Below are 25,990 nucleotides of genomic sequence, written 5' to 3' on the forward strand. Positions count from 1 at the left end.
TGAGCTCTGGCCATAGTACCTGGGGCCCTGCTGTGTCAGGATGCCCTGGCCATGAGAAGGGGGCAAGGGGAACCTGGAGGCAAGAGGATGAAGAGGCACCAGCACCCAGCCCTGGGGGCTCCTCCTTGGGGTGGAGGCTGCAGGGTTCTGAATGCCCAGCCCCTGGGCCCACTGTGGTCATGGCTGCTTCCCAACCACAGAGATCCCTAGATTCCTCTCTCTATCTCAGCTTCCACAGCAGTCCACTGCTTTCCGCTTCTAGCTTTCTGCGCTGGCTTATACTAAAACCCCATTAAATGGTGGCTTCTGATCAGCAACATAACACCAGGCTCCGCCGGGAGGACAAGGCCTGGGGGCTGGCCAGAGAGGGCAGCCGTGACCACCTTGCCAAGAGGCCATCCCGGGAAGGTGAGGAGGCAGTGGGTGTGGGGGACACCCTCAGGGAGGCTGGCAACACCTCCTACAGTCCCACAGCCATGCTTAAACGGCTCTCATCCCACTGGGCACACGGCTCTCTGTGCACATGGCTAAGTCGTGCAGGTTATGGACGCACAGACTGTCACGTGCAACGCTGGCAGGCTGCTACTACCTGCCCAGCTCTGGCCGGGGCACCAGAGTGACCTTACGTCATCCCTCCCCTGCTGGCACAGACTTTAGATCCTCAACTTGGTTCACCTCTGTGCGGCCTGGGTCATGGTGAGTGGGACAGAATAGTGGCTGGAGCTGCCCAGTGCCCACCCAGGGGCACCTATGGGAGAGGAGCGGCTTTGATTTCAGTGCAGACAGCTCCCTGCAGGGAGCATGGGCTTCCTTTCAGTGCTGGGTGCAACAGCACAGGGAGAATTACAGCGGAGCCAGGGGCCTGCAGGGGCTCCAGGAGGCAGGTGCTCTCGGCAAGAAGGCAAAGGGACAGGAGCTTGCCTGGCCAGTCACCTCCTCCACTGGAGTCCAGGGTAAAATTTGGAAAGAAATGAGTTTCCTTTCAGCAGGACAACCCCCACCCCACCCTGTTGAGCTCTCCTGTCAATACACATGTAAGGGTTATGGTTCCTGCAGCCCTGGAAGGAATTAGAACTGGACCCTGCCACCCTCCTCACCTCTCCCAGGAAGACCAGACTACTGGGCCAATGCGAACCAGACAAACCTCCACCCCGAGATGTGCCAGGCATGTCTACACCCTCGAGGACAGACCTGACACACAGCCACTCCCCTTGTCCAGATGGCCGGAGATACCCATGAAAACATGCCTAAGAATGGGCAGATGCCAGTTCTGCATCAGCACCAGCTGCTCCCGTCCTCTTGCCTCCCCCACATGGAGCCAGTTCCGGGTCCTCGCCATTCTCCCCACTCCTCCCCATGGGGCCAGTTCCAGGTCCTCCCCATCCTCCCCACCCCTCCCCACGGAAACAGCTCCCCGTCCTCTCACAGGGAGGCTCCTGGTCCACCTTCCCCTGACCTTGGAGCAGATGTGCCAAGTCTGGTTGTTCCTGCAGAGCCTCCAGTCACACAGGTGTCTGTGAGACAAATGAGCCTACTCTGCAAAGTGCATCCTGGACTCCACCTGTGGAGCAAGCTGGGCCACCAGCAGCTGCCAAAGGAGGACCTGCTCGGTAGAGAGTGACTGGAGAGCCCCTGGCCTGCAGTGCCTACACCACCGCACCCACCCCACCCCACAGTTGCTGAGGCTGGCTTCCGCAGGTGAGTCGTTAGTTGGTAGTCCTGGGTGGAGCTGAGTGTGTGAACCTCCAGGTATATCTCCACCGGCAGGATGGGCAGGGCCAGGGCCACAAGAGGGTAAATCCTGACCTCACTGGGCTCCCAGCATGGGTGGGGCCAGTCCAGCTTGGGCAGCCCAGCAGGAATTCAGGCATAGAGGGCTTTTTGGGGACACAGAGGGCATTTGGGGGACACAGAGGGAACTAGCAGACACAGGCGGCTGCCACCCAGAGAGCCCGAGTCAGTGCCCAGGTGTGAACTCCTGAGGGCAGCCAAGCTCAGACACAGGGTACCTGAAATAGCAACATCTGCACATGCCAAGGGTACATGCACCCCACCATGTATGTGCATACCCTACCATGCACGGAGTCAGGGCATCCATGCCCAGAGGAACCCGTGCTGTGGCATGCCCCTGACACAACGGTGGAGCTGGTACAATGTGTCATCTTTTCACTGCCCCCTGATGCACTTGCCATTGTGTGTCCACCCAAATCTTCCTCTGCCCAGGAGCCAGGAGAAACATGTAAACAATACGCGAGTCAGGAGTGCATGGACAGGAGCACACAGAGCACAGCCGGGGAGGCTCCTTCACCAGCTACAATGCACGGCTGCCACCAATGCGCTGTGGGCACGTGGGAGACAAGCCAGTGGGATGCTGGAGAAGCCCTGAGGAGAACCAGTTCACATGAGACCATAATAAGCCACAGAGCTGAAGTTCAATTCACTGGTCAAAGACCGGAATACTGAATAGTCAGTGCTGGCTCCCTGGAAGAAAATCACACTGGACTTCCCTCTGTCACATCTTACTCCACATTTACAAAGCACTCTAGACATGCTCATGAGCTGGATTCCAGTGCACAAAACATGCTTGCCCAAAAGCCAAAGACAGCCACCATCTTCCTAACACGCACAGGTACCCAGAAATCACAGAGAGAGACATCTTCAACTCAAAATGATTTAATCTTGATGGCAAATGACAAATTATTAAAATTAACAAACAATAGAATTGAGAATAGATGTTTTCAAGGCAAAAAGAACCATCAATTTCTATAACAAACAACCACTGCAAATGGGTGAGAGGGAGACACTCTGAGAGAAACATGGGCAAAGAACCTGAGCAGGCAAGTCACAGACAGAGAAATGCAAACCTCTGGGGATCTTCAAGCAAAGACCCTAAGCTCACCAGGGCCCAGGGAGACAGACGCCAGGGAACAAAGGTGCCCTCCCAGGTGGGAAGGCCACTCACGCCCACTGCTGAGGGAGCATGCTGGGGTCAGGGCCCATGACGGAAAGACCAGCTGTTCGATCTTTTCAAAACTGATCCGGCAGGATCTATAAAACAGAGGCACCCACCCTGGCCCAGCACTGAACAGTGGCCCCATGCATGGGGCAGATTTTAAGGTGGCACCGTTTATACTGGCAGGGCTCTTTCCCTATGGCAGCTCTAATAAATGACCACAAACTGGGTAGCTTAGAACAGAAATCTACCCTCTCCCAGCTCTGGAGGCCAGAAGTCTGCAGTCAGTTTCCCTGGGCTGAAATCAGGGCGTCAGCAGGGCCCACTCCCTCCAAACGCCTGGAGGAGACCCCCCCTGCCTCTTCCAGCTTCCCGTGGCTGCTGGCACTCCTTGGTTTTTGGCCACTGTATTAGTCAGGATCCCCAGAGAAACAGAACCGAGAGGAAGCGGATACTGAAAGATTTATTATAATGAACCAGGTCACATGACCATGGAATCTGACACGCCTTGAGGTCCGCAGTCAGCAAACTGAAGTCCCAGGGCAGCTGGTGGTGCGAATTCCAGCTCGAGTCCAAACCCAAAGGCAGGAGAGGACCACTGTACCAGTTCAAAGGCAGCAGGAAGACAGAGGGAACAAGTCTCCCTGCCTTTGCCTTTCTGCTCTATTCAGGCCCCAAGTGATAGGATGAAGCCTACCCCACTGGGGAGAGTATTTGCTCACTCAGTCCACAGACTCCAATGCTAATCTCACCCGGAAACACCCCCACAGACACACCCAGAATCATGTTTGACCAGGTATTTGGGCACCTGTGCCCCAGTCAAGCTGACACATAAAACCAGCCATCACACCCATATCCCTCTAATCTCTACTTCTGTCCACCCATCAGCTTCTCCTCACTTTTCCAATCTCCTCCTGCCTCCCTCCCAGGAGGGCCCTTGTGATGGCATTTAGGGCCCATCACATGACTCAGGATCACCTCCCTATCCCAAGATTCTTAACTGAGTCATTTCTGCAAAGACCCTATTTCTAGATAAGCTGACACTCAGAGGTGTCAGGGACTGGAACCTGCCTTCTTTGGGGCTATTCTTCAGCTTCCTACCAGGGACCAAAAAAACAACCCTGGAGCCCAGTGAACGGCTCCAAGGGGAGCAGGCCCCAGTTCATAATGAAGCCCTGTCTGGTTGGTGATCGACTCCCCTCTCCGATGTGGCCAAACAGGACGCACGATCTTGTCTCTGTAATGACCACAACCAGGCCTCTCGGGCTTGAATGAGGACAGTGGGTAAACTTTGGGCCCACAGCACTTTGCTGCAAAAATGAGTGCCCCTCCTCTGACTCCAAGGCATGCGGCATCCCGGTCCTGGTCACCATGCCTTTCCAGTGAGGCAAAATGAGGTGATAAAGGAGTGAGGAGTCCTTCTGAGATTTGTATTGGATGAGGGAGGTGCCACCCTCCTAAACCCACACCAGGCTGAGCTGAGTCCTACAGACCAGCTACGTCCCCACAGGGGTGGGCTCTGCCTCACCCACGCTCCAACCCCTGCCTCCAGCTGCCTTAGCGCCCAGCTGTTCAGAGCACCCCGCGGGGCTTAGCTGGGGTGCACCCCAAGATTCATGCCCCTGAATGCTGCTCCATCCTCTCCCTCCCGTGCCACCACCTGTCCAAGTTTCCCACCCACCAAAGGCAGTTTCCTGCCTCACCCTGAGCAGCCTGGCAACCACAGGGAACCGACCCCCCCCACCCCTGCCGGCCTTCGCCCTCATTCCTCCAATCTTGATGGAGACTCCCCGAGGGCTGGGCCCACTCTGTGTCTCGCACAGCCAACCTCACTCGCCCAGAGGATACATCCGTGTTCCTAGGTGAGGCGGCCCCCAACCTCTGCCCTGCAGGAGACTTGGTGCTCCAGCAGGGACCCACCCTGGGGTTGGTCCTCAAATGTCTCCCCAACTCCAGTCCCCCACCCTCGGCCCCCGCTTCATGTATCCCCAGGCTCTGCTGCCCAAGGGTAGATGCCTCCTAGGTAGCCTGGGGGAACTGGTCTGTATGTGGATCCTCCATAATCCCAGGTGCTCAGCCAAAACCTAGGCGCAGCTCAGCCCCCACCCCAACCAAGATCCAACGCAGTGGCAAGTCTCCTGGGCTCCACCTCCCAATAAACGCGCAATCGGGCTATCCTTCCACCCCCACTACTGGCCCGCACCATCTCCCTCTCCAGGACCACCTCACAGTCTCTTAACAGGGCTTCCTGCACCCCTGCCATGGTCCATTCTCCCTAGAAGCCTGCAGTCCTGTGCAAACCCTGGGCTCCCAGGACTTGAATTCCAAGTGCCAAGAGGCTTGCTCATACACTGCTTCTTCCCCCACCACTCCCTGGCCAGGGCACTCAAAACTCAAGGCACGTTCCTGCCCTAGGGCCTTTGCATCTGCCATTCCCTCTATCTGGAATGCTCCTCTCCAAACCCAGGCCTAGCTCCTGTTTTTTCTCAATCAACTGCCCCTTCTTAGCAGGGCCTCCTACTGCCCCTTTTCCATTTAAGTTCTTTCCTTTGCACGCATCACATCTCACTCCTCATATCTGACTTACTGATCTCGTTGACAGTCCGTCTTCCTGGGTACTGGAATGCTTCTTCCACGTGGAGGCCCCAGTGCCCAGAGCATGCCAGGTGGAGAGAGGGAGTTCAGTATACTGGAAAGGCGGGCCTGAAGGGATCTGTTCCTGCCAGTGTCGAGAGAGCCGGAGCCAGGGATCTGCCCAGGCTCCTTGTGTGCAGTCAGACAGCAGCGGGCAGATCTGGAACCTGAGGCCTGTGCCGGGGCTGAAAACAAGCCGCCTGCACCAGAAAGTCCTTTAATGAAAGGCTCGTTTCACTGGCTTCACCGTGTGCATGACAGTGTTGCCACATGCTCACTCTCTTCAGAGAAAAGCAGCTCTTTGTGGGCTATAAATAGCCTGGCCAGATGTGGGAAGGCCTGTGGGTCTCTTCCCAGGACTCCCCATGTGCCCCGCAGCTGCACCAACAGCAGGACCCGAGGAAGCAACTGCATGTTGGGCAGCAGAGGGTTAATGTGTGGTGCCTCCTCCCTGGGGACAAGGCAGAGCTTCATCACCCTGTGTATGGATGTGCAGGCTCTGCTGCCACTAGCATGTGCAAGACACACTGATGTGGAAAGTCAAGCTGCAGACTGCACGTTTCTATGCTCAGGAAACAGGGAGACCGGGGCCTGGAGGTCGGGGAGCCATACAGGGAGGGGCACACTCACCAAAGCAGAGTGCTGGGCACCCTGTGTAGGAGAAACCAGCCTGAGCAGGGCACCCCTATCTCTGACGAGGCCCAGCAGTCTGATAGCAATTGTGGAAGTGCAAAAACCAACAGCACTTACCATGGGCTTGAAGGTACTCTCAGAACCTGCTATGTCTGTTACTAATTAGTGCCTCCCAACCCGAGGGCTGGGCCTGGAGGGAAGGGGGCTCAAATGCAGAGAGCACCAAAGAACCGCCTGGATCTGCTTCCCACAGAAGCACCGGCTGAGCCGCACTTGTGAGCCCCATGCATGATTTCAGATGCTCCTAGAAGTCACGGTCAGAGAGTAAAAACAAAGGCGAAGTCTTACTAACCTATTTTATTTAACCCAATAAAAATCCAAAGCACAGTCACTCCTGACAGAGTCACAAATAGGCTATCCCACAGTCCCAAGGCTGGGTCATGGCCTCCTGCCTACTGTGTGTTCCCACTCCCAGTGCCACATGTGGACCACTCCACCCACGGGTGGTGACAGCCACAGCACTGGACAGCTGCATGCCACGTGTGGCCTCACCACATGCAGCAATGCCATGGTGGCTCTGACATAGGTGCCAGTGCACATCCAGGTGTGGCTGAAGGTGTGGAAGCTTCCACTCACTACAAATGGACCCAGCAAGGTCAGAGTTGAGTGGCTGTTGTGGACAGAGGTCCTGGACAGCAGCCCTCTGCCCGCCTGGGTCCAGGCTCCTTGGAGCCTCATCTTCAGCAGGCAGACAGAGCACCACTGCCTGTGGGTGTCCGTCACAAGGGACCAACCTGGGCTCTCTGCCTGTCACAGCAGCTTTTGGACACATGGCCGGGCACAGGCCTCCTCACCAGGTACCTGTTGCTCCTGTAACATAATCTGGACCTAAGGCCTTGAGAGGATGCCTAGCTCACATGTCACAGAGATCAGGTGTTAGGGACAGAGTTAGTGTATGCAGTCTTTTACATCAATGAATCAGGAACGTTCAGTGCCCCACGCGGGTCTTCACAGACTAACAGCTCAGGCCACTCACCAAGGTCAGAGCAGTGGAGAGACCCTGCCCCCCTCGGGGGTGGTCCTGGCACTGTCCAGGTGACAGTCTCACAGGGCTGCAGTGGGCCTCTGACACGCACAGAACTCCCTTCCCAGTGTTGTTTAATTACATCACAGTTGTCCTGTTCTCAGCTTTGCATGTCACTGAAGGCCACTTGCTGAAAATAGAGCATGCTGCCTATGGCTGGGCACCTGCCTCAAGTTCGTGGAGCCAGTCGCAGGGGGCAGCACACAGGTGGCACGCTGGTGACAAAGCCTCAGGGGTTAAAGCAAGCACCTCAGCAACCTCGGCACTCAGTGATGCCCTCTCGCGTTCTCATCTTAAGTGCGTCCGGGCTTTGAGAGTTTGGGTCTGAGAGAAAAAGTCGCAGGTGACACATGCATAACATTTTATCCTGTGGCTCTCTGGCTCTCCAGATGGACATTCACGTAAGTAAGCCCTATTCTGGGAGACTGCAGAGACCCTCATGTTCCATGCGTCGGGAAAGCTTGCCAGCAGGCGATGGCCCTGCAGCGGGCACCCGGCACCCCCAACCACACAGTGAGTGACCTGAAGCCAGGCCTCCCCAACCACCTGGTCTCTGCTCTCCCAGGAGGACACACAATCCCTGTGGTCGGCTGCTCGGCTACTTGTAGCCACCATCACGGGCCCAGTGATGATAGAAGCACAGAACTGCTCAGTCCCCACACGAAGAAACCAGTGACACGACTCTTCCGTAAGATGACTTCACACTGGAAAAGGTGAGCCTTAAATGAGCTGGTTTCCCACTTCAATGCAAGTTCTAGAATATATTTTAATCTTCCTAAGCATTTCATTTCAAATTGCCTGTTGTAAGCACATATTTATACTGTGAAAGGTAAAGCCATGGGGAGCTTCCTAGCCCTGGAAGGTCAGGGAAGCCCCAGGGCCAGGGGTCATGGACCGGACCAAACACTAATCGCCTTCTCCCTCAAAACAATTCAGTCAGCACAATGGGCTTCCTGCGGGAGGAGGGAGCAGCTTAAATATCCTACACACTGAAAACAAAGTCCCTACTGAAAATTCCTCCTAACACAGACACGTTTCCAGGACAAGCTGCAGGTGGCTGTGGGTCTGTGTCCCCTCCCTGCTCTGGGTGTGACTGACAGGCGCACCCCTGCCGGCATCCTCACAGCTGACATTCCCACCACCTGCTCACCGATGCACCCTGAGCTACTAGCAATGTACTTGGCCACTTCCCTGGCTCTCCTGGAAGCTAATGCTTAGGCTTCTGAACCCCAACCCAAACAAAGGGACCACTCCCTCTGCAGCCCTCTTCTCTCCCGGCTCAATCAGTGCAAGCAAACTCCATGGAAGCTTGAGAAGGGCCCTATGTGGCCCCTAAGCTGGGTGGTCCCTCCAGGCCACAGTGTGCACTGGGGACGCCCGGTCAGAACTGCTAAATCCAGCTTAAGTCTGACTGCCACACACGGCAGCTGCAGGGTGTGAGACGAAGGATGCAGGGCTCAACCTGCCCTGCGGGTTGCTGACGCCACTCAGAGCAGCACTAGAGGCAGAGATGGACGGACAGCAAGGGGGCTTGGAGCCTGTGCTCATGCTAACATGGGTGCGACCCAGGGAGCTGCACTGACCCCTGGGCACCACTCATGGGCCTGCACTCCCAGCACTGCCTTGTGGGGGAGGGGAGGGTCAAAGAGAGCAACAAGAACTGAAGAAACCACAAAGGTACCAGAACTAGGGTTTTTAATAACCCTAAAACCAGGTGGCCTCCTACACACCACACAGCTCAGGGTGCAGAGAGAAGCGTGAACACGAGGCTGAGGAAACCCTTTGCAAGGGTGCCTTCTTTCCCTCCACGGACACCCAGTCTCCACAGACTCAGGGCCCCAGGGTGCGGCTCCTGCACAGCCCTACAGATGCCCCCCATCTGTCCCCAGAACAGCTCCTGCATGCAGCAGGCCCTTCCATCCGTCACAGCCCAGCTCAAATGCCACCTCTCCTAGAAGGGGGACCCCTACCAGTAAGGCCCCCATGGGAGAGGCCTGGCCAGGGCAGCCCAGCTGAGGTTTCAGGACCAAGGTAGTTGGAGTAAGAGGACCATCCAGGGAAGCAATGAGTCAGCCTCGGGGACAGACCCTCGGGGCTCAAGCCTCCACTCCCTGCAGAATTCTGTTGGACAGCTCTGACTGTACCTGGCCCTGAAGTTGGCAGGTAGGACATCCTGGTCCCTGGGTTCCAGAAAAGTCTCACTGCACATGCTTAGACTCATAGAGCCCTTCCCATGTTCACCTAGGGCAAGAGCAGACCCAGACCCCACATCCCTCCCTGTCCGTCCTCAGTGAAAGCTGAACAGCACATCCCAGAGCCAACTGGAACAAAAATACTGGTTACCCAAACTCTGGTCCAGCTTTATTCCCTCCAGGACCCTAGGCCCCACCACCGGGCTGAGTGCAAGATGCCCCAAGAACAGACCAGCCTCAGGGGCACCTCCTCTGACTGAATGCCCCTCACTGCACCCTCTGTCCCACTGTCCCCCTAGGCCCTGTCTATACCTACCTATGAAGGAAAACCCAGTCTGGACCTCCACATACTGGCTGATCTCATGGTCACATGTCCCCTGCATGGGTCCCTCCCCACAGTGATCCTCTCCAATGCAGCCTCTTCTTATAAGTCCATGTTTGTTTTTCATTTGACAACTGATTACACACAACCTGAAGCCCCCAACACCAAATATTGAAGGCCCAATGGACAGGTGAGACTTTTGATTTCCACCTTCCTGAAGACACAAGGTGGCACGAGGTCTCACCAGTTTGTGGTCATGGTACTAACAGGGCCTGGTTCAAGGGTAGCTCAGAGGCAGGTCTGACACCTGTTGTCACTGCTGTTCCTGGAGCCCGTGGGTAGGAGAAGCAGGGAGGCGACATCAGAGGAAAATCATGCACGTGTCCAAAGTGAAGGCCTGTGAGACACTCCCTCTGGGAGGTGAGGGGCTCTGCAGGACCATCTAAAGCAGGTCCCACAGCTACCAGTAGGTGCTCGGGACCCCTGCTCCCCACGCCTGCAGGGGCCACGCCCACCGCCAGGCACCACCCCAAGGCCTGCTCGAGGGGCTGCTGCTGAACTGGGCACACCCTTCTGAAGGCCCAAGAGCCTCCTTTCTAAAAGTGCTGCCACGGACTGTGGGATGAAATGTTCTCACTGCTAATCAGAAAACAGAATAGAGCAAGAGGCCCTCCTCCCCCACAGAACTGATGAAGAAGAGAGGAAAGGCGCATGGTGGCGAGGTGTGAGCCCCGACGTCTAGAAGCAACAGGGCAGGGTCACTGGGATCTTATGGAGACCGGTGCTGCTGTGGGTGGTGTGGGAACAGGGACAGGTAAACACACAGTTCTCACCCTGTAGGCTCTCGACAGCACAAACGCCCAGAAACAGGGCTAATAAATGAGGGCACCTAAAGGACCAGACTGCCACCAAGCTGTAGGATGTCTCTCTCTGGACACATGACCTTGAGCAGAGGGCTGCGGTTGTGCGGACACTCGCCACCCTGCAGGACACGTCGGCACACGAGGAACCATCAGAACACGCCTCCGAAAGCTGCGTCCATCCGCGTTTTCTCCTAGCCCGGAGAGCGGCAGAGGCGGGGAAGCCGCGGCGCCCCGGAGCCCGGGAGGCCGCCGACCTGCTTCTCCAGTAACAGTGCTAAGGGCCTGGGTTTCAGAGAAGGCAGGACGAGCTTCAGCAAAGTGCTTTTCCTGGCAGCTGACTACACGGGGTTTGGGCTGGACCGGCCACTCCCGGGCTTCGCCGAGCCCTGCGCTGCAGGGTGAGGGCCGGAATCGCTGCGAGCAGCTGAGGCACGGTGTGCAGAGCCGTCGGCCCGGCTTCTCACGAGCACAGGTGTTGGCCGTCTCACTACCCTCACTCCATGCTTAGGTGTGGTGCCTGCTAACTCACAGAAATTCCGATCATCACCCACATTACATATGACAGGAAAACCCACAAAGCTGGTTTCTGCAGAGAAGAGGCCCCCCATGGGGAGTGGTCCCCACGCTGATGTCAGCGGCATCAAGTAGCCGTCCGGTAAGATGTAGGGATTTTTCTTTGTGGATACCTCCGCAATGTAAAAGCCCTGTTTTGTTTACAATATAGATTTATTCGTAAGATGATGAAATGTATTAAATTTGAAGGGGTGACAATGCCCAAACTATCAGTCTACAGGAAACAACGAACACCCATCACTAAAAGCTGCAGGTCAAGGGCGCCTGGGGGGAGCTGTCCACAGCCTGCCCGGAGGTGAAATTCACTCGCGGCTCACACCAGCCATCCTGTGAATCACCGGTCCTCCCACAGCCGAGGGTTCCTCCCTGTCAACAGGGCTTCTTGGGGGCTGTCCACGATCAAATCCTGACCTTTCTCTTTTGGCTCAAGGTCACAACCAGTTCTCCGTTGCTGCTGGTTTTGGAGAGCAGGGATGCATGGGAAAAGCCAGGGTCACTGAGGACAGATTCGAACCTGCTGGTCCCACTGGACTGAAGGCCCCACGTGAAAGACTGACCAGGACTCAGCTGGTTATGGGTTCAACCTTCACAAAGTGGAGGCTTTAAACAAAATCACCCTTCCCTTTTCAGGCGCCAGGGTGTCCACCACCCTCTGGGGCAGGGCAGGCCAGGACGAGGCCACCACCATGGGGACTGGGGCTGTTCTGTGGGTGAGGGTCCTGCTCCCTGCTGAGCTGACGCTGACAACTGCAACATGCCCCTGTTCACTGCAAACTTAATGGGATCTTTCTCTATTCAAGGTGTTCCGGTCCTTGGCACTACATTCTCTCCACAGCTGTCAACACCTCCACGTTTGACACAGCCCCGGGACATGAGCGTACATTGGGGCCGGGGTGTCAGCCAGGAAGATGGCCCACATGGAACATCACCAGGAGCCCCATTCTGGCACAGACGAGACGGGACACCTGCGTGTGAACTGCTCACCTCACTGCCTTCCATGGCCAGCTTCCCCATCTAAAAAGAACGTCAGCCCACCACACCCCGTGGAGGGCAGACGGGGCGGTCCTGAGGCCCCGGCAACCCAGCACTGCCCAGTAGGAAGGGCTGTCGGCTCAGACAAGGGCAATGGTCATTTGAAGGTTGTTTGGAAAAGTGTTTAAAAATGTTATTTGACTCATGATTCATGAGGATCCAATGATATGTTACAATCCCTTCAAAGGAGAAGTCAAAGAACCAAAAAATGACAAGGAGTTGGCTGAGGGAGGGGAACAGGGGCAACCGCCTATTGGCACGGGGTATCCTTTTGGGTGATGCAAATGCCTTGGACCTAGACAGAGGGTCTGGCTGCACAGCACTGTGGACGTACCAAATGCTACTAAATGTCACTGTAACATGGTTACTTTTGTTACTTCAGCTCAATTTAAAAAATATATGGAATAAAGGAATACTGAAATGCATTTGCAACAGCACAGCACTGGCTTTGTCCATGGGAGCTGGTCAATGGCCCCATGGGACAGAATTCATTTGCGTGTCTACAGACAGGATTGTTTGCAGGATTGTCAATTATGACACCTACAGAGCTCTAGGGAGGCAAACTCCAGAGCTGCTAACCTTCCACTCAAAGGCCACTCGCTCCCAAGTCCACGGTGGGAAGAGGGGAGGGGGCAGCTCTGAGATTTAGGAGACTGTAGAGTGTGATGAGGAATAAAGGGTGTCCAGAGGGCCTCTTGTCTCTAGAGGGGAGGAGGGCAGGGGGGAGCTGAAGAGCCGGGAGCAAGGACATTGCCCCTGACAGAGAGTAAGGCACTGAGGTCCGTCCCCAAGCATGACAGTCCAGCGAGAGGCCCGGTTGCGCCTCGGCAGTCCCTCAGCCGTGGGCGGCCCCGGGCAGGCACCAAGGGAGCCAACGCATAACATGCTGACTGGTGTGGTGAAAGAAAGATGCCCCTTAATCAGACAAAAATGAGGTGCTTGCTCAGATCCGTGAGAAATAAGGAACAGTGATACCAATTCACTTTCAGAAATGCCGCTTCTTTCTGAAATCTAGACTCTCCCCAGGCTCCTCAGGCACTTCGGAGAAACCCTAGCATCAGGGAGAGGGCTGCCTAGGGCCTCCTTCTCCGAGTGAAACCGCTGCCCTAGGGAGCCCAGGGTCCCCACACGCACAAGGCCCCTCCCAGGGGCGTGCATCTGCTCACACAGGCTGGTCCCGAGCAGACCGCTCTTAGGGCTCGGAGGTATGAATTCTGCAGAGGACCACGCTTGCCCAAGAGGCCGCTCAGGGCCCAGTGAGGTCCCTTCTGTCCAGAGCACAGTGTCACCCTGACAGCATGTGCTTCTGTCTGCAGGGGCCATGCTCACGGCCCGGGTTGGTCACATGCAGGCACAACTCCTCAGAGAAAGCCACACTGCACCCTTGCCCTGCGATCAGTATGACTAACACCCCTGTGCTCAGTTCCCCATGCAGCACATGGGAACACTGTCTCAGGCCCAACGGTCAGCGCTGTCAGCTGAGCTCGTCCCCTTGTGAAGCCAGGACGGTGACTGCCAGGCCACAAGGAGTCCTATGTGGGTTCACATGACAATGACAAATGTGAGCTCCACTTCAATTACCTTAACCCTCTGCAAGGACTCTCGTTACTATGTAACTATTAGGCTGTAAGCCTGAGCTCTGGAAAGCATGGCTGGAAGAGGGTTTTGCTGTTCACTCTTTTACAAGCAATCAGACAGAAACTAATGTGTCACCAGTCTCCTGAAAAGAAACGGAATGATTGCTCTGCAGGCTGTCATGGCTGAAAACCTTCCATGAAGATAAGTGGGCACTCGGTTCAAAATGCCCCGCCCACGCCCCACGCCTGCCTCCTCGAGGCCATGCGAGGTCATGGTCGCTGGAAGAGCTTCTCCACAGGCAAGCAACTCCACACACTTTCACGCCAGTCCCCCCACACCAGGCTGCCAGTCTTCTGACCCTTCAGAACCAGTGACCTTGTGTCCCACACCAGCATTCAGTTCCTAGAATTTAGCCTAAAGCTGACGAGGGCTTCGAGGTCTGAATGGACGTACCGCAGGCTTGCTCAGTGGAGGGACTGACTTGAATTTCCCTCCTTTCTGTACTTGCTACAGTAAGTAAGTGGGACTTTTACAATAGGGAGAAATCACACCTAGAAAGGTCGTAAGTCTTATCAATTGTTGAAAGGATATGACAGCAGGGCCCCCCCACACACCCATGTATGGAAACAACCTCCCGGCACCTGCTGTCCCCGCACCTCACCTGATGTGTCCTGACCAGCTACACAACACACAGAGCCTGCAGTGGATGAGCAGTGCAGACAGACTTAGTTGCCACTGGATAGTGAGATGGGCAGCAGTCAAACTGAGCAGCTGGGGGAACTGTGCCAGGCTTGGTCACCAAACGACTGCAGTCATCTGGGAGACACACCACACTAGGGATCGCACAGGACGGCGCTTCATTCTACCTGAATGGGATTTCCAAACTCTTCTGCATTTGCAAAAACCCATTTTCCTTCCATTGCTCATAAATCCCTCTCCTAAAGCCCAGAGAGACACAGATTTTTTAATTAAAGGAAGCCAATCTAATCTTGCTGAGGAATTACTAAACCAGAGTGACCTTTCCCTCACATACAAAGATGCCACAATATCAGCCAGGAACTGCTGTGGTCTGAATGCCTGTGTCCCCCACCATTCATGTGTTGAAATCCTAACCCCAATGTGATGGGGTTTGGAGACGGGGTCTTTGGGAGGTGACTAGGACATGAGAGGGTGGGCCTCAGAAATAGGGTTAGTGCCTTATAAAAGCAACCCCAGGGAGCCCATCATCTCTTCCATCTTATGAGGAAACACAGAAGTCTGTGACCTGGGACAGGGACCCTCAACCTACTATCCTGCTCCCTGACCTCAGGTTTCCAGGCACCAGAACTGTGAGGACCAATGTGTGCTGTTTATAAGCCACTCGGTCTGATATTTTGTGATCATACCAAGGGCTAAGACAGGATCCCAAACCCACGGCTTCTGCCATTCAGAAAACATCTACTTTAGGGCTCACACCGAAGGAAGACAGAATATCACACAGAAGGACATCCTGTCTGCTCTCATCCATTCTCAGCCCCACCAAAGAGACAAATCACCCAACAATCTCTGCTTAAACCAGGGCCTGTAAGGTAAGCCAACTTGTGGCCTCGATTGGAACAGCCACTCAGAACACTCCCCTGGACTTCAGGGACCCTCACCAGAGCCTCCCTGTGTGAAACGGCACCCTGGCAGCAACCCGATGCCTCTGGAAACACATGGAGACGTGCAGGTCACGGGGGTGCCGCCTATTAACTTCCCACACCTGGGCACCAAATGCCACTCTAACACATCTCATTTGTGACTCCCTGAGGACACTGAGAACCCAGGGAATCAGGCCTAGAAAGGAGGGCAGTGCCCTTGGCTGTGCTCATCACCCCGCTCCAAAGGCTGCCCTCGAACACCAGGTCTGATCCATTCCCACCCCCAACACCGGGGAGAGAGGAGGGTCGCCGCTGCAGACCCAGGGACGCCAGTGGCTAAGGGAGTCCTTCCTGCAAACAACTCTGCGCACAGTCAACAGTCTAAAGGGAACAATCCAGTTTCTCAAAACCCCCAACTACCAAACTCACCACGATGAAACCGATAACCTGAACAATGCTGCAATTATTAGAGAAATTGAATTCATAGCTAAAAACCTTCTGGAAAAGGTATCTCCAGGCCCAAATGGTTTTACCAGCAAATTCTACTGAACACTTAAGAAATAACAATTCTACATAACATCTTCCAGAAAACAGAAGAGGAAAAATGCTTGCCAACTTCGACGCAGCCAGCATCACCCCGACAGCGGAACCAGACAGACCGCACAGGAAGACCAACGTGCCCCGTGCACGCAGACGCAAAATCCTCCAGTAAAACATCAGCGAACTGGACCAAAGGGGTTTATCCCAGAATGCAAGGCAAATGCACAATTTGCAAAACTCAATACACGTAATCCGCATATTAAGAGTTTAAATAAAAACACACAGGAGTATATCAATTTATGTAGGAAAAGCATGTGAAAAAATTCAGCATCCACTCATGATAAAAACTCTCAGCAAACTAGGGACAGCAGGAGCTCCCACGTCTGATGAAGGGCGTCCATGAAGAAACCACAGCTGACATGATACCCAGTGGGTGGCTGACTGCTTCCCCTGAGACCAGAAACAAGGCAAGGATGTCCCCTCTCACCGCTTCTGCACTGGAGGCCTGGCTAGCGAGTGAAAAAAGAAGATACAGGACGCATGCCGATTAGCAAGGAGGAGCTAAAACAGCCTTTCACAGACAACATGATTGCCTGCGTAAAATACCCCATAAGGAATTTTCAAGGGAGGCACTAAAAGAGAAAAGCTCTTAGAAGTAACAAGTGAGTCTCACAGGCTGCGAGATCAGCAGCGCACTGTCACGTCTGGTAAGCTGATAAACGGAATTTCATCACAATTAAAATGGGATGCTCCGTGAGGGATCCCGCTATGAGAATGAAAGGCATGCTACAGACTGAGGGAAAATATCTGCAAATCATGTACCTGACAAAGAGCTTGCATTCACAACGTATGGAAAACTCTCAAAACTCAACAGGAAGAACATAAACCACCCAATTAAAATGTGAAAAAAAAGACCTGGGCAGACATCTCACCAAAGTGGATATAAGCATGTGAGAAGATAGCTCATGTATTAGCCAAATTAAAACCACAACAAGACACTGTACGCACATCAGAATAGCTAAAAAAAACAACAACACCCACCCAAATTAATATCAAGTGTAGCCGACGTTGTTTGTGAGAATGTGAAAAGGGACAGTCAATCCAGAGAACATTTTGGCAGTTTCTTATAAACACCCACCCACATGCGATACGACCCAGCAAGCCCACTCCTGGGACACAAGACCATGCGTTCACAGAAAAGCCCACTCGGAACGTTTATGCAGCTCTACTCAAGTGTGCAGGGAAATACTACTCAGCGGTCAACAAGAACCAACAGTTTGAGCCTCAAAGGCAGTATGCCAAGTGAGAGGCCAACCTCCAAGACCGCCTGCCTGCTGCACGACTCCGTTTACAGGACATTCTTGAAAAGGTGAACTACAGGGGAGAGAGGTCAGCAGCTGTACCGGGCGGGCGAAAGCAGGTTTACAGTGTGAGTATGCGAAACGGAGCTTATTGCTGTATTATTACCTATTAATTATTGTATTATTTTCCACACGACAACTGTAAGCCTACTTCTGCCCCACCTGTGCTTGGCTGGGCAGGGTGTGACTCCACAGAAAAGTGCAGAGATTTGGGCGATGGAATGTCCTGCATCCTGACTGTGGAGGTGGTCACACAAATCTATACATGCATAAAACTCAGAGCTGTGCACCAATGTAAGTGTTTCCCCAGTATGTTAATTTAAATATAAAGAAAAAAAATTGAAATGTTTTTAAAAATATCTTTACTTTTAGCCAGTCACAAAAGGACAAATTCTGTGTGACTCCACTTACGGGAGGTCCCCAGAGTCGTCAGATTCTCAGAGACGGGGCAGCTGTAAGTGCCAGGGGCTGGGAGGGGCGGGGAGCTTGTGCGGGGACAGAGTCTCCGTGTGAGTGATGAGGACTCGGGAGAGGGCGGGTGGGGACGCTGCATAGCAATGAGTGGGCCCAATGCCACTAAACTGTGCACTTAAGTGGCTAATTTTATGTTATGTATATTTTACCACAACACCTTCATTCTTCATCAGAAAAGTAGAAGTACAAAACTGTATTTGTATAAAAATAAAGCAATAAATGGGGAATTCTAAAACCAAGAAACTAAAGACTCGAGCTGCAGCTCACACTGTAGATCGGCCGCTGTTTGGTCTGGCGTGTGGCACTCCAGATGTCCCTGGGCGTGTCATGCACACTGCACCGCTACACACCGGTCAGGGCCTGCTCATCCTGTGGCCAGGAGCAAAAGTGAGGCCGCTGCGCTGAATGTGTCCAAGCCCTTGGGCTTTCAAAGAACTATCTTTTGCTTCCCAGAAGAGGCCACCACAAAGGAGATAGAATGCAGCTCTGGTTAGAAGCAGCAGCTTGCATTTGTGGCCATAACCGAACCAGCCAGAACCTCAAACAGACACGCATGCACACAGAGGGCTACGGAGACTCTGAACCAGTCGGTGACAGAAGTTTGGCCCCTCTTCCACCTCCCCTCCCTGAGGTGCACCCCCCAGCTGTGTTTGTGGATCCTGGTGCTGCACTGTCCACGCTCCCGATTCAGAGAAGTTCCAGCCATTCTGTGGATGTCGGGGCACCAGCTTCCGGGCACACGTCCTCCCGCCTCCCCACACTGGTCACCAACAGACTCACCCCCAATGATGTCCAAATGCAAACTGCAGCTCCTAGACACCTGGCATCAATGGGCACCAGAGAAAAACACAAGCTGACTCCCTCACCCAGCTCTGTGCATCCCAAGCACCTCAGCAGTGATTAACCTTCCTTTAAACTTTTTTTTTTTTAAAAATATATCTTTATTGATTTCAGAGAGAGGAAGGGAGAGGGAGAGAGAGATGGAAACATCAATGATGTGAGAGTCATTGATCGGCTGCAGCCCGCAACCCAGGCATGTGCCCTGACCGGGAATCGAACCCTGATCGCCTGGATCCTAGGCTGATGCTCAACCACTGAGCCACGCCTGGCTGGGCAACCTTCCTTTAAACTTTGTGTTGCTGACTGAGTCAAGAAATCACTGGTGTTTTAATACAAATAAGAACATCACAGAGATTATGCTGGACAAATAAATGATAAACCGATTTGAATGTCTATCTGTTCTTAACTTCTAGCAATGTTCCCTTGTATGCACAGATGAAAGAAGTAAAGAATCTCTAAACTCATTTGAACTAGCTTCTCTCTGTCCCCTGTGCTTAGGCCTCAAACCATCAAACTTTCCTGCTGGATCCAAGCTTGAGAACTGTGCACCGTTTTAAAAACTGTAGGCTTCATTATGCACTTCTGTGATTCCAAGAGCATCCTGGCAGAAGACATGGAAAATTATCAACCCACTGTTTCCAAGACTCTGCCTGACAGACACGTCGCCAGAGGGAAAGTCAGAGAAATTACCCTTCACTCGCATGTTCCTCGTGGCCAAACCTTTCCGTAACGAATGCTGAAATAGACATTCTGACCTCGGGTCTGTCACCTGTGGGCCCCACGGGGTTCAGCTGTGGAGGCCCCGGACACCCTGCAGGGCCACCCTGGCCTGGCACTCCTCGTCTGCAGGCCTGTCCTCCAGCGCCAAACCACTACCAAAGCAGCTCTCTGGCATCCAACGGACCCTCCGGCTGTCAGCTCAGGGTGCCCACAAAGGCTCACCAGCCTCTGCGGGAGAAGCCAGGGCCAGATGGTGAGCACCAGGGCAGCTGCAAACTCAGGCAGGTCCCAGAGGCCTTGCTTTTCCTAGAAACAGTGAGACCAGAGGCTTCACAGGACTCCTGAGGCCGAGGGCAGGTGGAGCTCCGCACGGTGCCAGTGCCCTGTAAGGGCAGCAGGACAGGGCATGGTCCCGGGTTCCTAGTGACGGTCCCCTCTGAGCTCAGCCAGCTGGGAAGCACGAGCACGTCGGGCCCCAGGCCCAGAACACCAATGTTCACCCTGGTCACAGCCTAGCACTCGTGTCCCCCAACGTCCGCCCAGCACGCCGCCAGCCACACTGGGCCCCTTCAGCCTCTGGGACCAGCCTGCTCATCCGTGCTGCAGGCATGCATTCACTCATTCCTGTCCAACACACCCGATGGAGAAGAAAGGGAAGAGCCGCCTTCCTTGGTCAGCTGGGAGCCTGCAGTGCTCCTCCTTGCTTCTGTCCATTCATCCACCAGGCACCTCACCGCCAAACCCACGCACACAGCAGCCTGAGCCCCAACATCATATCCCGTTTCTTCTGTTTCATGGTGATAATTTGTCATCAAAGTAATAGGATGACCAAGAGGCCTGATGCCCGTGAGCCAGGCAGACAGGAGGCCAATTTCAGTAGCTCACAAGGCAGGGACAGGATGGCAAGGCCAGGATCAAACAAAGCTCAGAAAATAGGGAGGCGGAGCACCGAGGCTTTCTGTTCATATATGCCCTGGCGTGTTTAAGCAAGGAAATCCATTTTCTAAGGAAGGGTGGCAGGAATCATCCCAGAGGCACCTGGACAGTCGCTCAGGCCTAAACACAGGGTCAAATTGCACAGCCAGCATGTGTAAGGCTCGGCGGGCACAAGGCTGAGGTGCCCTCCCAGCACCCTCTAAATGCCAGAAATTTAGGCTTCCTCTATGCCAATACTGGCCCGTGGCCTCGGGGACCAGCCAGAAGCCCTACCTGCTCAGGGAGCACGTCACCTTCCCACAGCTCACACGCACCTTACCTGCGGCCCACCTTGGGGTCCAGGTACTTGGCGTCTAGGCACTCCGGTTAATTTTACGTGTAGTCCTGGGCTGGGCCTCGTGCCCAGGTATTTGGCCAAACATGACTCCAGAGGCTTCTGTACAGGTATTTTTGAATGGCATTAACATTTAAATCAGCAGATTATAAGTCTCCAGGTGCCCTGGATCTCCCCTATCAGCCTGCCCTGCAGAGTTCAGACTTGCCGGCCTCCCAAGTCATGTGAGCCAGTTCCTTAAAATAAATCTCTCTCTCTCTCTCTCTCTCTCACACACACACACACACACACACACAGTCGGCTCTGTCTCTCTGGAGAACCCTAATACAACCAGGGACACAGCTTCTGAGAGGCCACCCAGCCTGGGCTGCAGAGCAGACCCTCACTGTGGAGAGAATCCCCACCCCTGTGAGCACATGGCACCCCATGGAGGGTTCCAACAAAAAGCCATGTGTACAAATAACTGGTGACACAGCACCCAGCACCTGGCTGGGACGCACAGTGACTCCCAGGAAAGCATGTGGCATTTCCGGTGGCAGCACAGGAACTATCACCCACGCCTCTTCATTCTAGACAAGCAGGCGGCAAGGAAGGGGAGTAGGGGTGAGTTTTATTGTTTGGCTAAAAAACAGTTAAGATTTAATGACAACAGTTCTGTAAGCATCCTCATGGGCAGAGACACGTCAATCCATGGAAGCCACCGGTAATGCAGACTTCGAGTTGTGTGCGCACACACATGTATGTACACACGTGTGCACAAGTGCACATATATACGTGTGCACACGTGCATGACCTACTACAAATACTACCAATTCCTTCTTCCAGCCCCACCATTCACAGGGGTCACTGCGGTCCTGCTGGCAGGTGGCCAGCTGGCTGGCAGAGAGCAATGGTCATGAAAGGGCAGGCCCCTCAGGACACCAACACCCCCACTCCCACCTCCTAGATGAGCCCAGGAAGCAGGCAATGGCCCCACTCATCTCTAGTCTGAGTTCATTAATGTCTATTTAAAAACTTACAGATAAAATGCTTTCAAATAGGTCTTCCTTTTTCAGAACACTCTAAAATGAAAGAAATAAATGCTTCAAATCAATAAAATTAGTAAAAGAACAGCTACTCAGTTCATATTTTGAAGAGGAAAATACAAATGACAATAAATGGAAAACAAGTAATGGGACACCCGTGACCTTCCCTTTCCTGATTACAGTGGTAAAGACTAAATTCACCGGTGATGCCATGGGGGTGGGCACCATGCTGTCCTGCCCACAGCCCAGGTACCCAGTCAAAACTGAACATGCATACACCTCTGACTCCAATATTTTGATTCCAAAACTCTTTTTTATAAAAATACTCTGAGGTACACCAAGGAAAATGGCCAAGGATGTGGCAGACTGGGAGACACCCAAATTTCCACCATGGGCTGAGGGACACTGAGCGGGCAACGCGCCCACTGGGCCACACAGCCCTCGCAGAGCCATGCCCAGCACATAAAGCATGCGTGTCTATGCCACATGCTCAGTGAGAAAAGCACACTGCAAAACCCTCCAGGTGGGACCACACCTTGGGGAAAGACCATCCATGTGAACATGTCTTATCATGTGTGCATGTGTGTGCACACGTGTCTGACAACATGGAAGACACCTGAGAAACACAGCAATAAGGGGCACATACATTGGGCAGGAGGCTTCTAGTCTGTTCTCTTTATTTTCTAAACAATAAAAATGCGATTAAAATAAAGGAAAGATTAGTCAGCATATCTGATTTCCTGTTCCCACTAAAGATTCGACGAGTATTTTTGTAGAAACACTACTAAAAGGCCCCACCAGCAGAGATAAAAACTCACATAAAAAGACAGAAGGCCTTTCCTGTTTCCCCTCTGAGTCAACGTAAAATTATTTTACAAAGCAGCAAGTTTCCACTGTGCTCTTTCTGTAACTTCCCACAAACGCAGAGAGCAGCTTCGGTTTCCATTTTCCTGCTGATAACGCCTCGCTGGGATATATCCTGGCCAAGAGGAACGCCTGCTGCCCTGCTGCCCTGCCCGCCACCCGCTGCAGGCCCCACCCCACTCCCCGCTGCCGTCTCACGGGCTGCAGCAGGCTGCTCAGCACACGGCCCTGCGCCTGCGGATACGGCCGATGTGGAGAAAGGGTCTTTGCGGGTGTAACTAACAGGATCATCCAAGTGAGCCCTAAATCCAATGACAAGTGTCCTATGAGACACAGACTCAGGAAAAAGGCCATGTGGTGATGGAGAAGACACTGGAGTGATATGGGCACAAGCCAAGGGATGCCTGGAGCCACCAGGGGCTGGGAGAGGCAGGAGGCAGGAGGATCCTCCCTGAAGCCTCAGAGGGAGCATGACCCTGACCACGCCTCGATTTTGTACTTCTGACCCCCGACCTGGGAGACCATAAACTCCCTGTGCTCTAAGCCCCAGTCTGTGCTGTCTTGTTACAGCAGCTCCAGGACACGTGTGTGCACTGTGGTTGGATGAGGTGGGAGCAGGTGTCCTTGTGACCAGTTTGCCAGGAAGGCAGGATGGAATCAATCACCCTCACTGCACCGTTAGGGTCCATTCTCCACCTTCCTACTCAGCACCCATGGGCCCGCCCTCTCCCCGGGAGGCCTGGTGCCCCAGCTACTCCTGCCTGTAACATACGACCCCAGGCTCAGCAGGTTCATGGTCCTGTGGGCTGGGGGGTCCCAACAGGCCATGGCAGGGACCCTAGCCCTGCTCCACAGTCTGAGGTCCTGGCTGAGGAACCCGATGGTAAGGGTGGAGACCATGTGAAGGCTTAACCCCACACATGGGGATCAGAGCCCAGACGACCCACTGTGGTGCCTACTTGGGGCTCGGGCTTCATCCCAGCACAGTGGCCACAGGGCTGTTAAGTCCTCACTTGGCACCTCAGGGATTCAAGATCCAAGTAGTCCCGAGGCCACCCCAACCCACGAGGGAAGTGGGGGCAGACACCGCATCCCAGCGCCAGCAATGCTGATGGATCTGCAGCCAGATATTTTAAATTGCCACAGCCCTTCTCCCCCCTCAGCTCCCCACTGTTTCCTTCTCACTCTCCAGTTCTGATTCAGCATTTGACTTTGAGACCCCAGGCCAGTCCTTGTAGGTCAGTGCCCACCTTCAAGGTTCCCTTCCTGATGGCAGGCATCTCCCATCAGCACCTATATGCGTGGTCCAGCGGGAAGCACCTCGTCTGGCTTGCTCTCCCTCTGCCCATGACCATGGGCTCTGGACCCCAATACTGACCTGGGAGAGTGCTGGCCCAAGCACAGGTTGTCTCTGTCCCTTCTGCAGAAATAAGTGTGCACAGTGTGCAGGGCTCCCTTCAGCTGAAGGCCAGCTGGGCCCATTGTCATTGCGGTGACCAGGGATCTGCCGCTCCCCAAAGGCCCACTTCCCAGGCCCTGCCCCGGGTGGTCTTATCCATGGAGTGGGAAGACTGGGGGCCCCGTGTAGAAAGGCCATTGTCACAAAACATGACGGCCATGGCTTCCAGGGAGGCCCAAGGCAGCAAGTGGCTTAGCTTCCCAGGTCCCACATTTGAACCCAGGCCACGTCCTCTAGTTTCAAAGACACATCATTGATGCACCTGCTCAGGGACTGCTTTGTTCCAGGTTCCTGGCCCCTAAGCGTGGCTCAGCTTGCAGGCCCACCGTGGCCACTTGGGGCGGCCATGGTGGCCCCTGTGCTCCAGGTACCAACTTGTGCCAGCCTAGGACTTAGAGAAACTGAGGAGAGGGGTGGTCCACAGGAACAAGCCAGCTGACATAGGAAATAATAAGACTATACACAGCTTGCACATATTTACATAATGCAAATTGATATAAATTTTAAAATTTCATGGCATCACACATGGGCTAGACATCAAAGGTGGGTATTTTTCAACATGGGGGGTAGAAACACGGTTCTTAAATAAGGTACAATAGAGCTAAATGTCAGAGAGCATTACAAACGTGGGCTTTGGTGGAAATGTGTGTATGTGCTGCCTCTCAGTATAAAACGCATGTCTTACTGTGAGTCATCCTCAGGGTCAGAGGCAGCCACACTTTCTGTGCCACACTTTCTGTGCCACACTTTCTGAGTGCCAAGAAGTTTTAATATTCTAATAAAAATGTTTTCAGCAATATCATACATGCTCTGAACCTGCTCTGAAGCTTGTTTTCAACCGTGACACTGAATTCCACACGTGTCCCTGTTCAGTTCAGGCGGGAGATTTCACGGGTCATCTCATTTCATAACCTTGCAGCCCTCCAGGCACCACTGCTGCTGACCCCATCACACAGGCCTTGCTGAGGCCGCACACTCCACACACTCCACTCGGGGTGACAGGCCAAGGCAGGGCCTCCTGGCTCAACGCATACGGTCCTGGCAGGTTCTCCTGGGGCCGAGCACGTGAGAAGAGCCTGTGCCCACCGCCAGCCCCGCGGGCACCTCTGTGCACGCACACAGCACCCACACGCCCCATCCCGGAGAGGCCAACGCAGAGGCTCTGCTTCCCACAGTATGTTTTTCACAAACAGTAAAACGTCCACATGCTTTTTAAAACAAGGCGAGTATAACCAGAAAAGTGTCAGGCTCAGGGCATCGATCTGTGTGTGTGATCGAGAGCCTGCTGTCCACTTTTTCTCCGTATTTCTTTTATGATTCCCACACGAGCTTTCCCGCAGAACATCAGGGGCAGACAGGCGTCAGGAGAAGACATCACCAGCAGTCAGCGAGTCACGCGGCCACCGTCCCGGCGCGGCTCTCTGGCCATTTCTAGGCAATTCCAGGTCCTTGCTGTACATGCTGCTTTAGGACCGGGCTTAGCATCTGGTGTGTCGTGTGGATTCCCCTTGGTCTTGTTTCACACTATTTTTAGAGACTCGCTATCTGACTACATATCCTTGTTCCTGACCGTCTGTCGGTGCTTGAGCTGGAGCCTGGGCTTTCTATTTATAAATATCAGGAGACATCCTTTCCAATAAACCCTTCTTTACACCCATCATTCCTCAGGGCAACATTCTAGATGTCGAACCCCAAATGGCCAATGGTACATGCATCTTTAAAGTCTTTAAAATGCCCTGGCCCACGGCCACCCCTGGTGTGCCCCAGAGGCTGCGGGCGGGGAAGTGCGCCTCCCTGCGGGCTTCCAGCCCCGGCTCTGGGCTCAGGTCCCGCTTCACCCCTCCTGGCCAGGACTACGTTTCTCAGTCTCCTCACCAGCCAACATGAGGTAAGGACTGTCTCAATTGGACAGGGCTGTGGTCAAGGTTCCACGAGACAGGCGGAGAAGGCACCC

General features: G+C 54.0%; 1 protein-coding gene across 7 annotated transcripts in view; it reads right to left on the reverse strand.

Moving 5' to 3' along the window:
- SEMA4D (semaphorin 4D) overlaps nt 1-25,990 on the reverse strand; it is a 100,346-nt gene that overhangs the window by 62,799 nt on the left and 11,557 nt on the right. Inside the window, exon 1 of one of the 7 annotated variants that reach the window (XM_081151632.1) lies at nt 5,541-5,621. The exons of the other annotated variants lie outside the window; for them this stretch is intronic. The gene's annotated coding sequence lies outside the window, so the exon portion shown is untranslated. Of the gene's footprint in view, nt 1-5,540; nt 5,622-25,990 lie in introns of those variants that run through there. 7 annotated transcript variants of the gene reach the window in all.

This window comes from Miniopterus schreibersii, assembly GCF_964146895.1.
Source record: "Miniopterus schreibersii genome assembly, chromosome: 11".
In the NCBI taxonomy this organism is placed as follows: domain Eukaryota; kingdom Metazoa; phylum Chordata; class Mammalia; order Chiroptera; family Miniopteridae; genus Miniopterus; species Miniopterus schreibersii.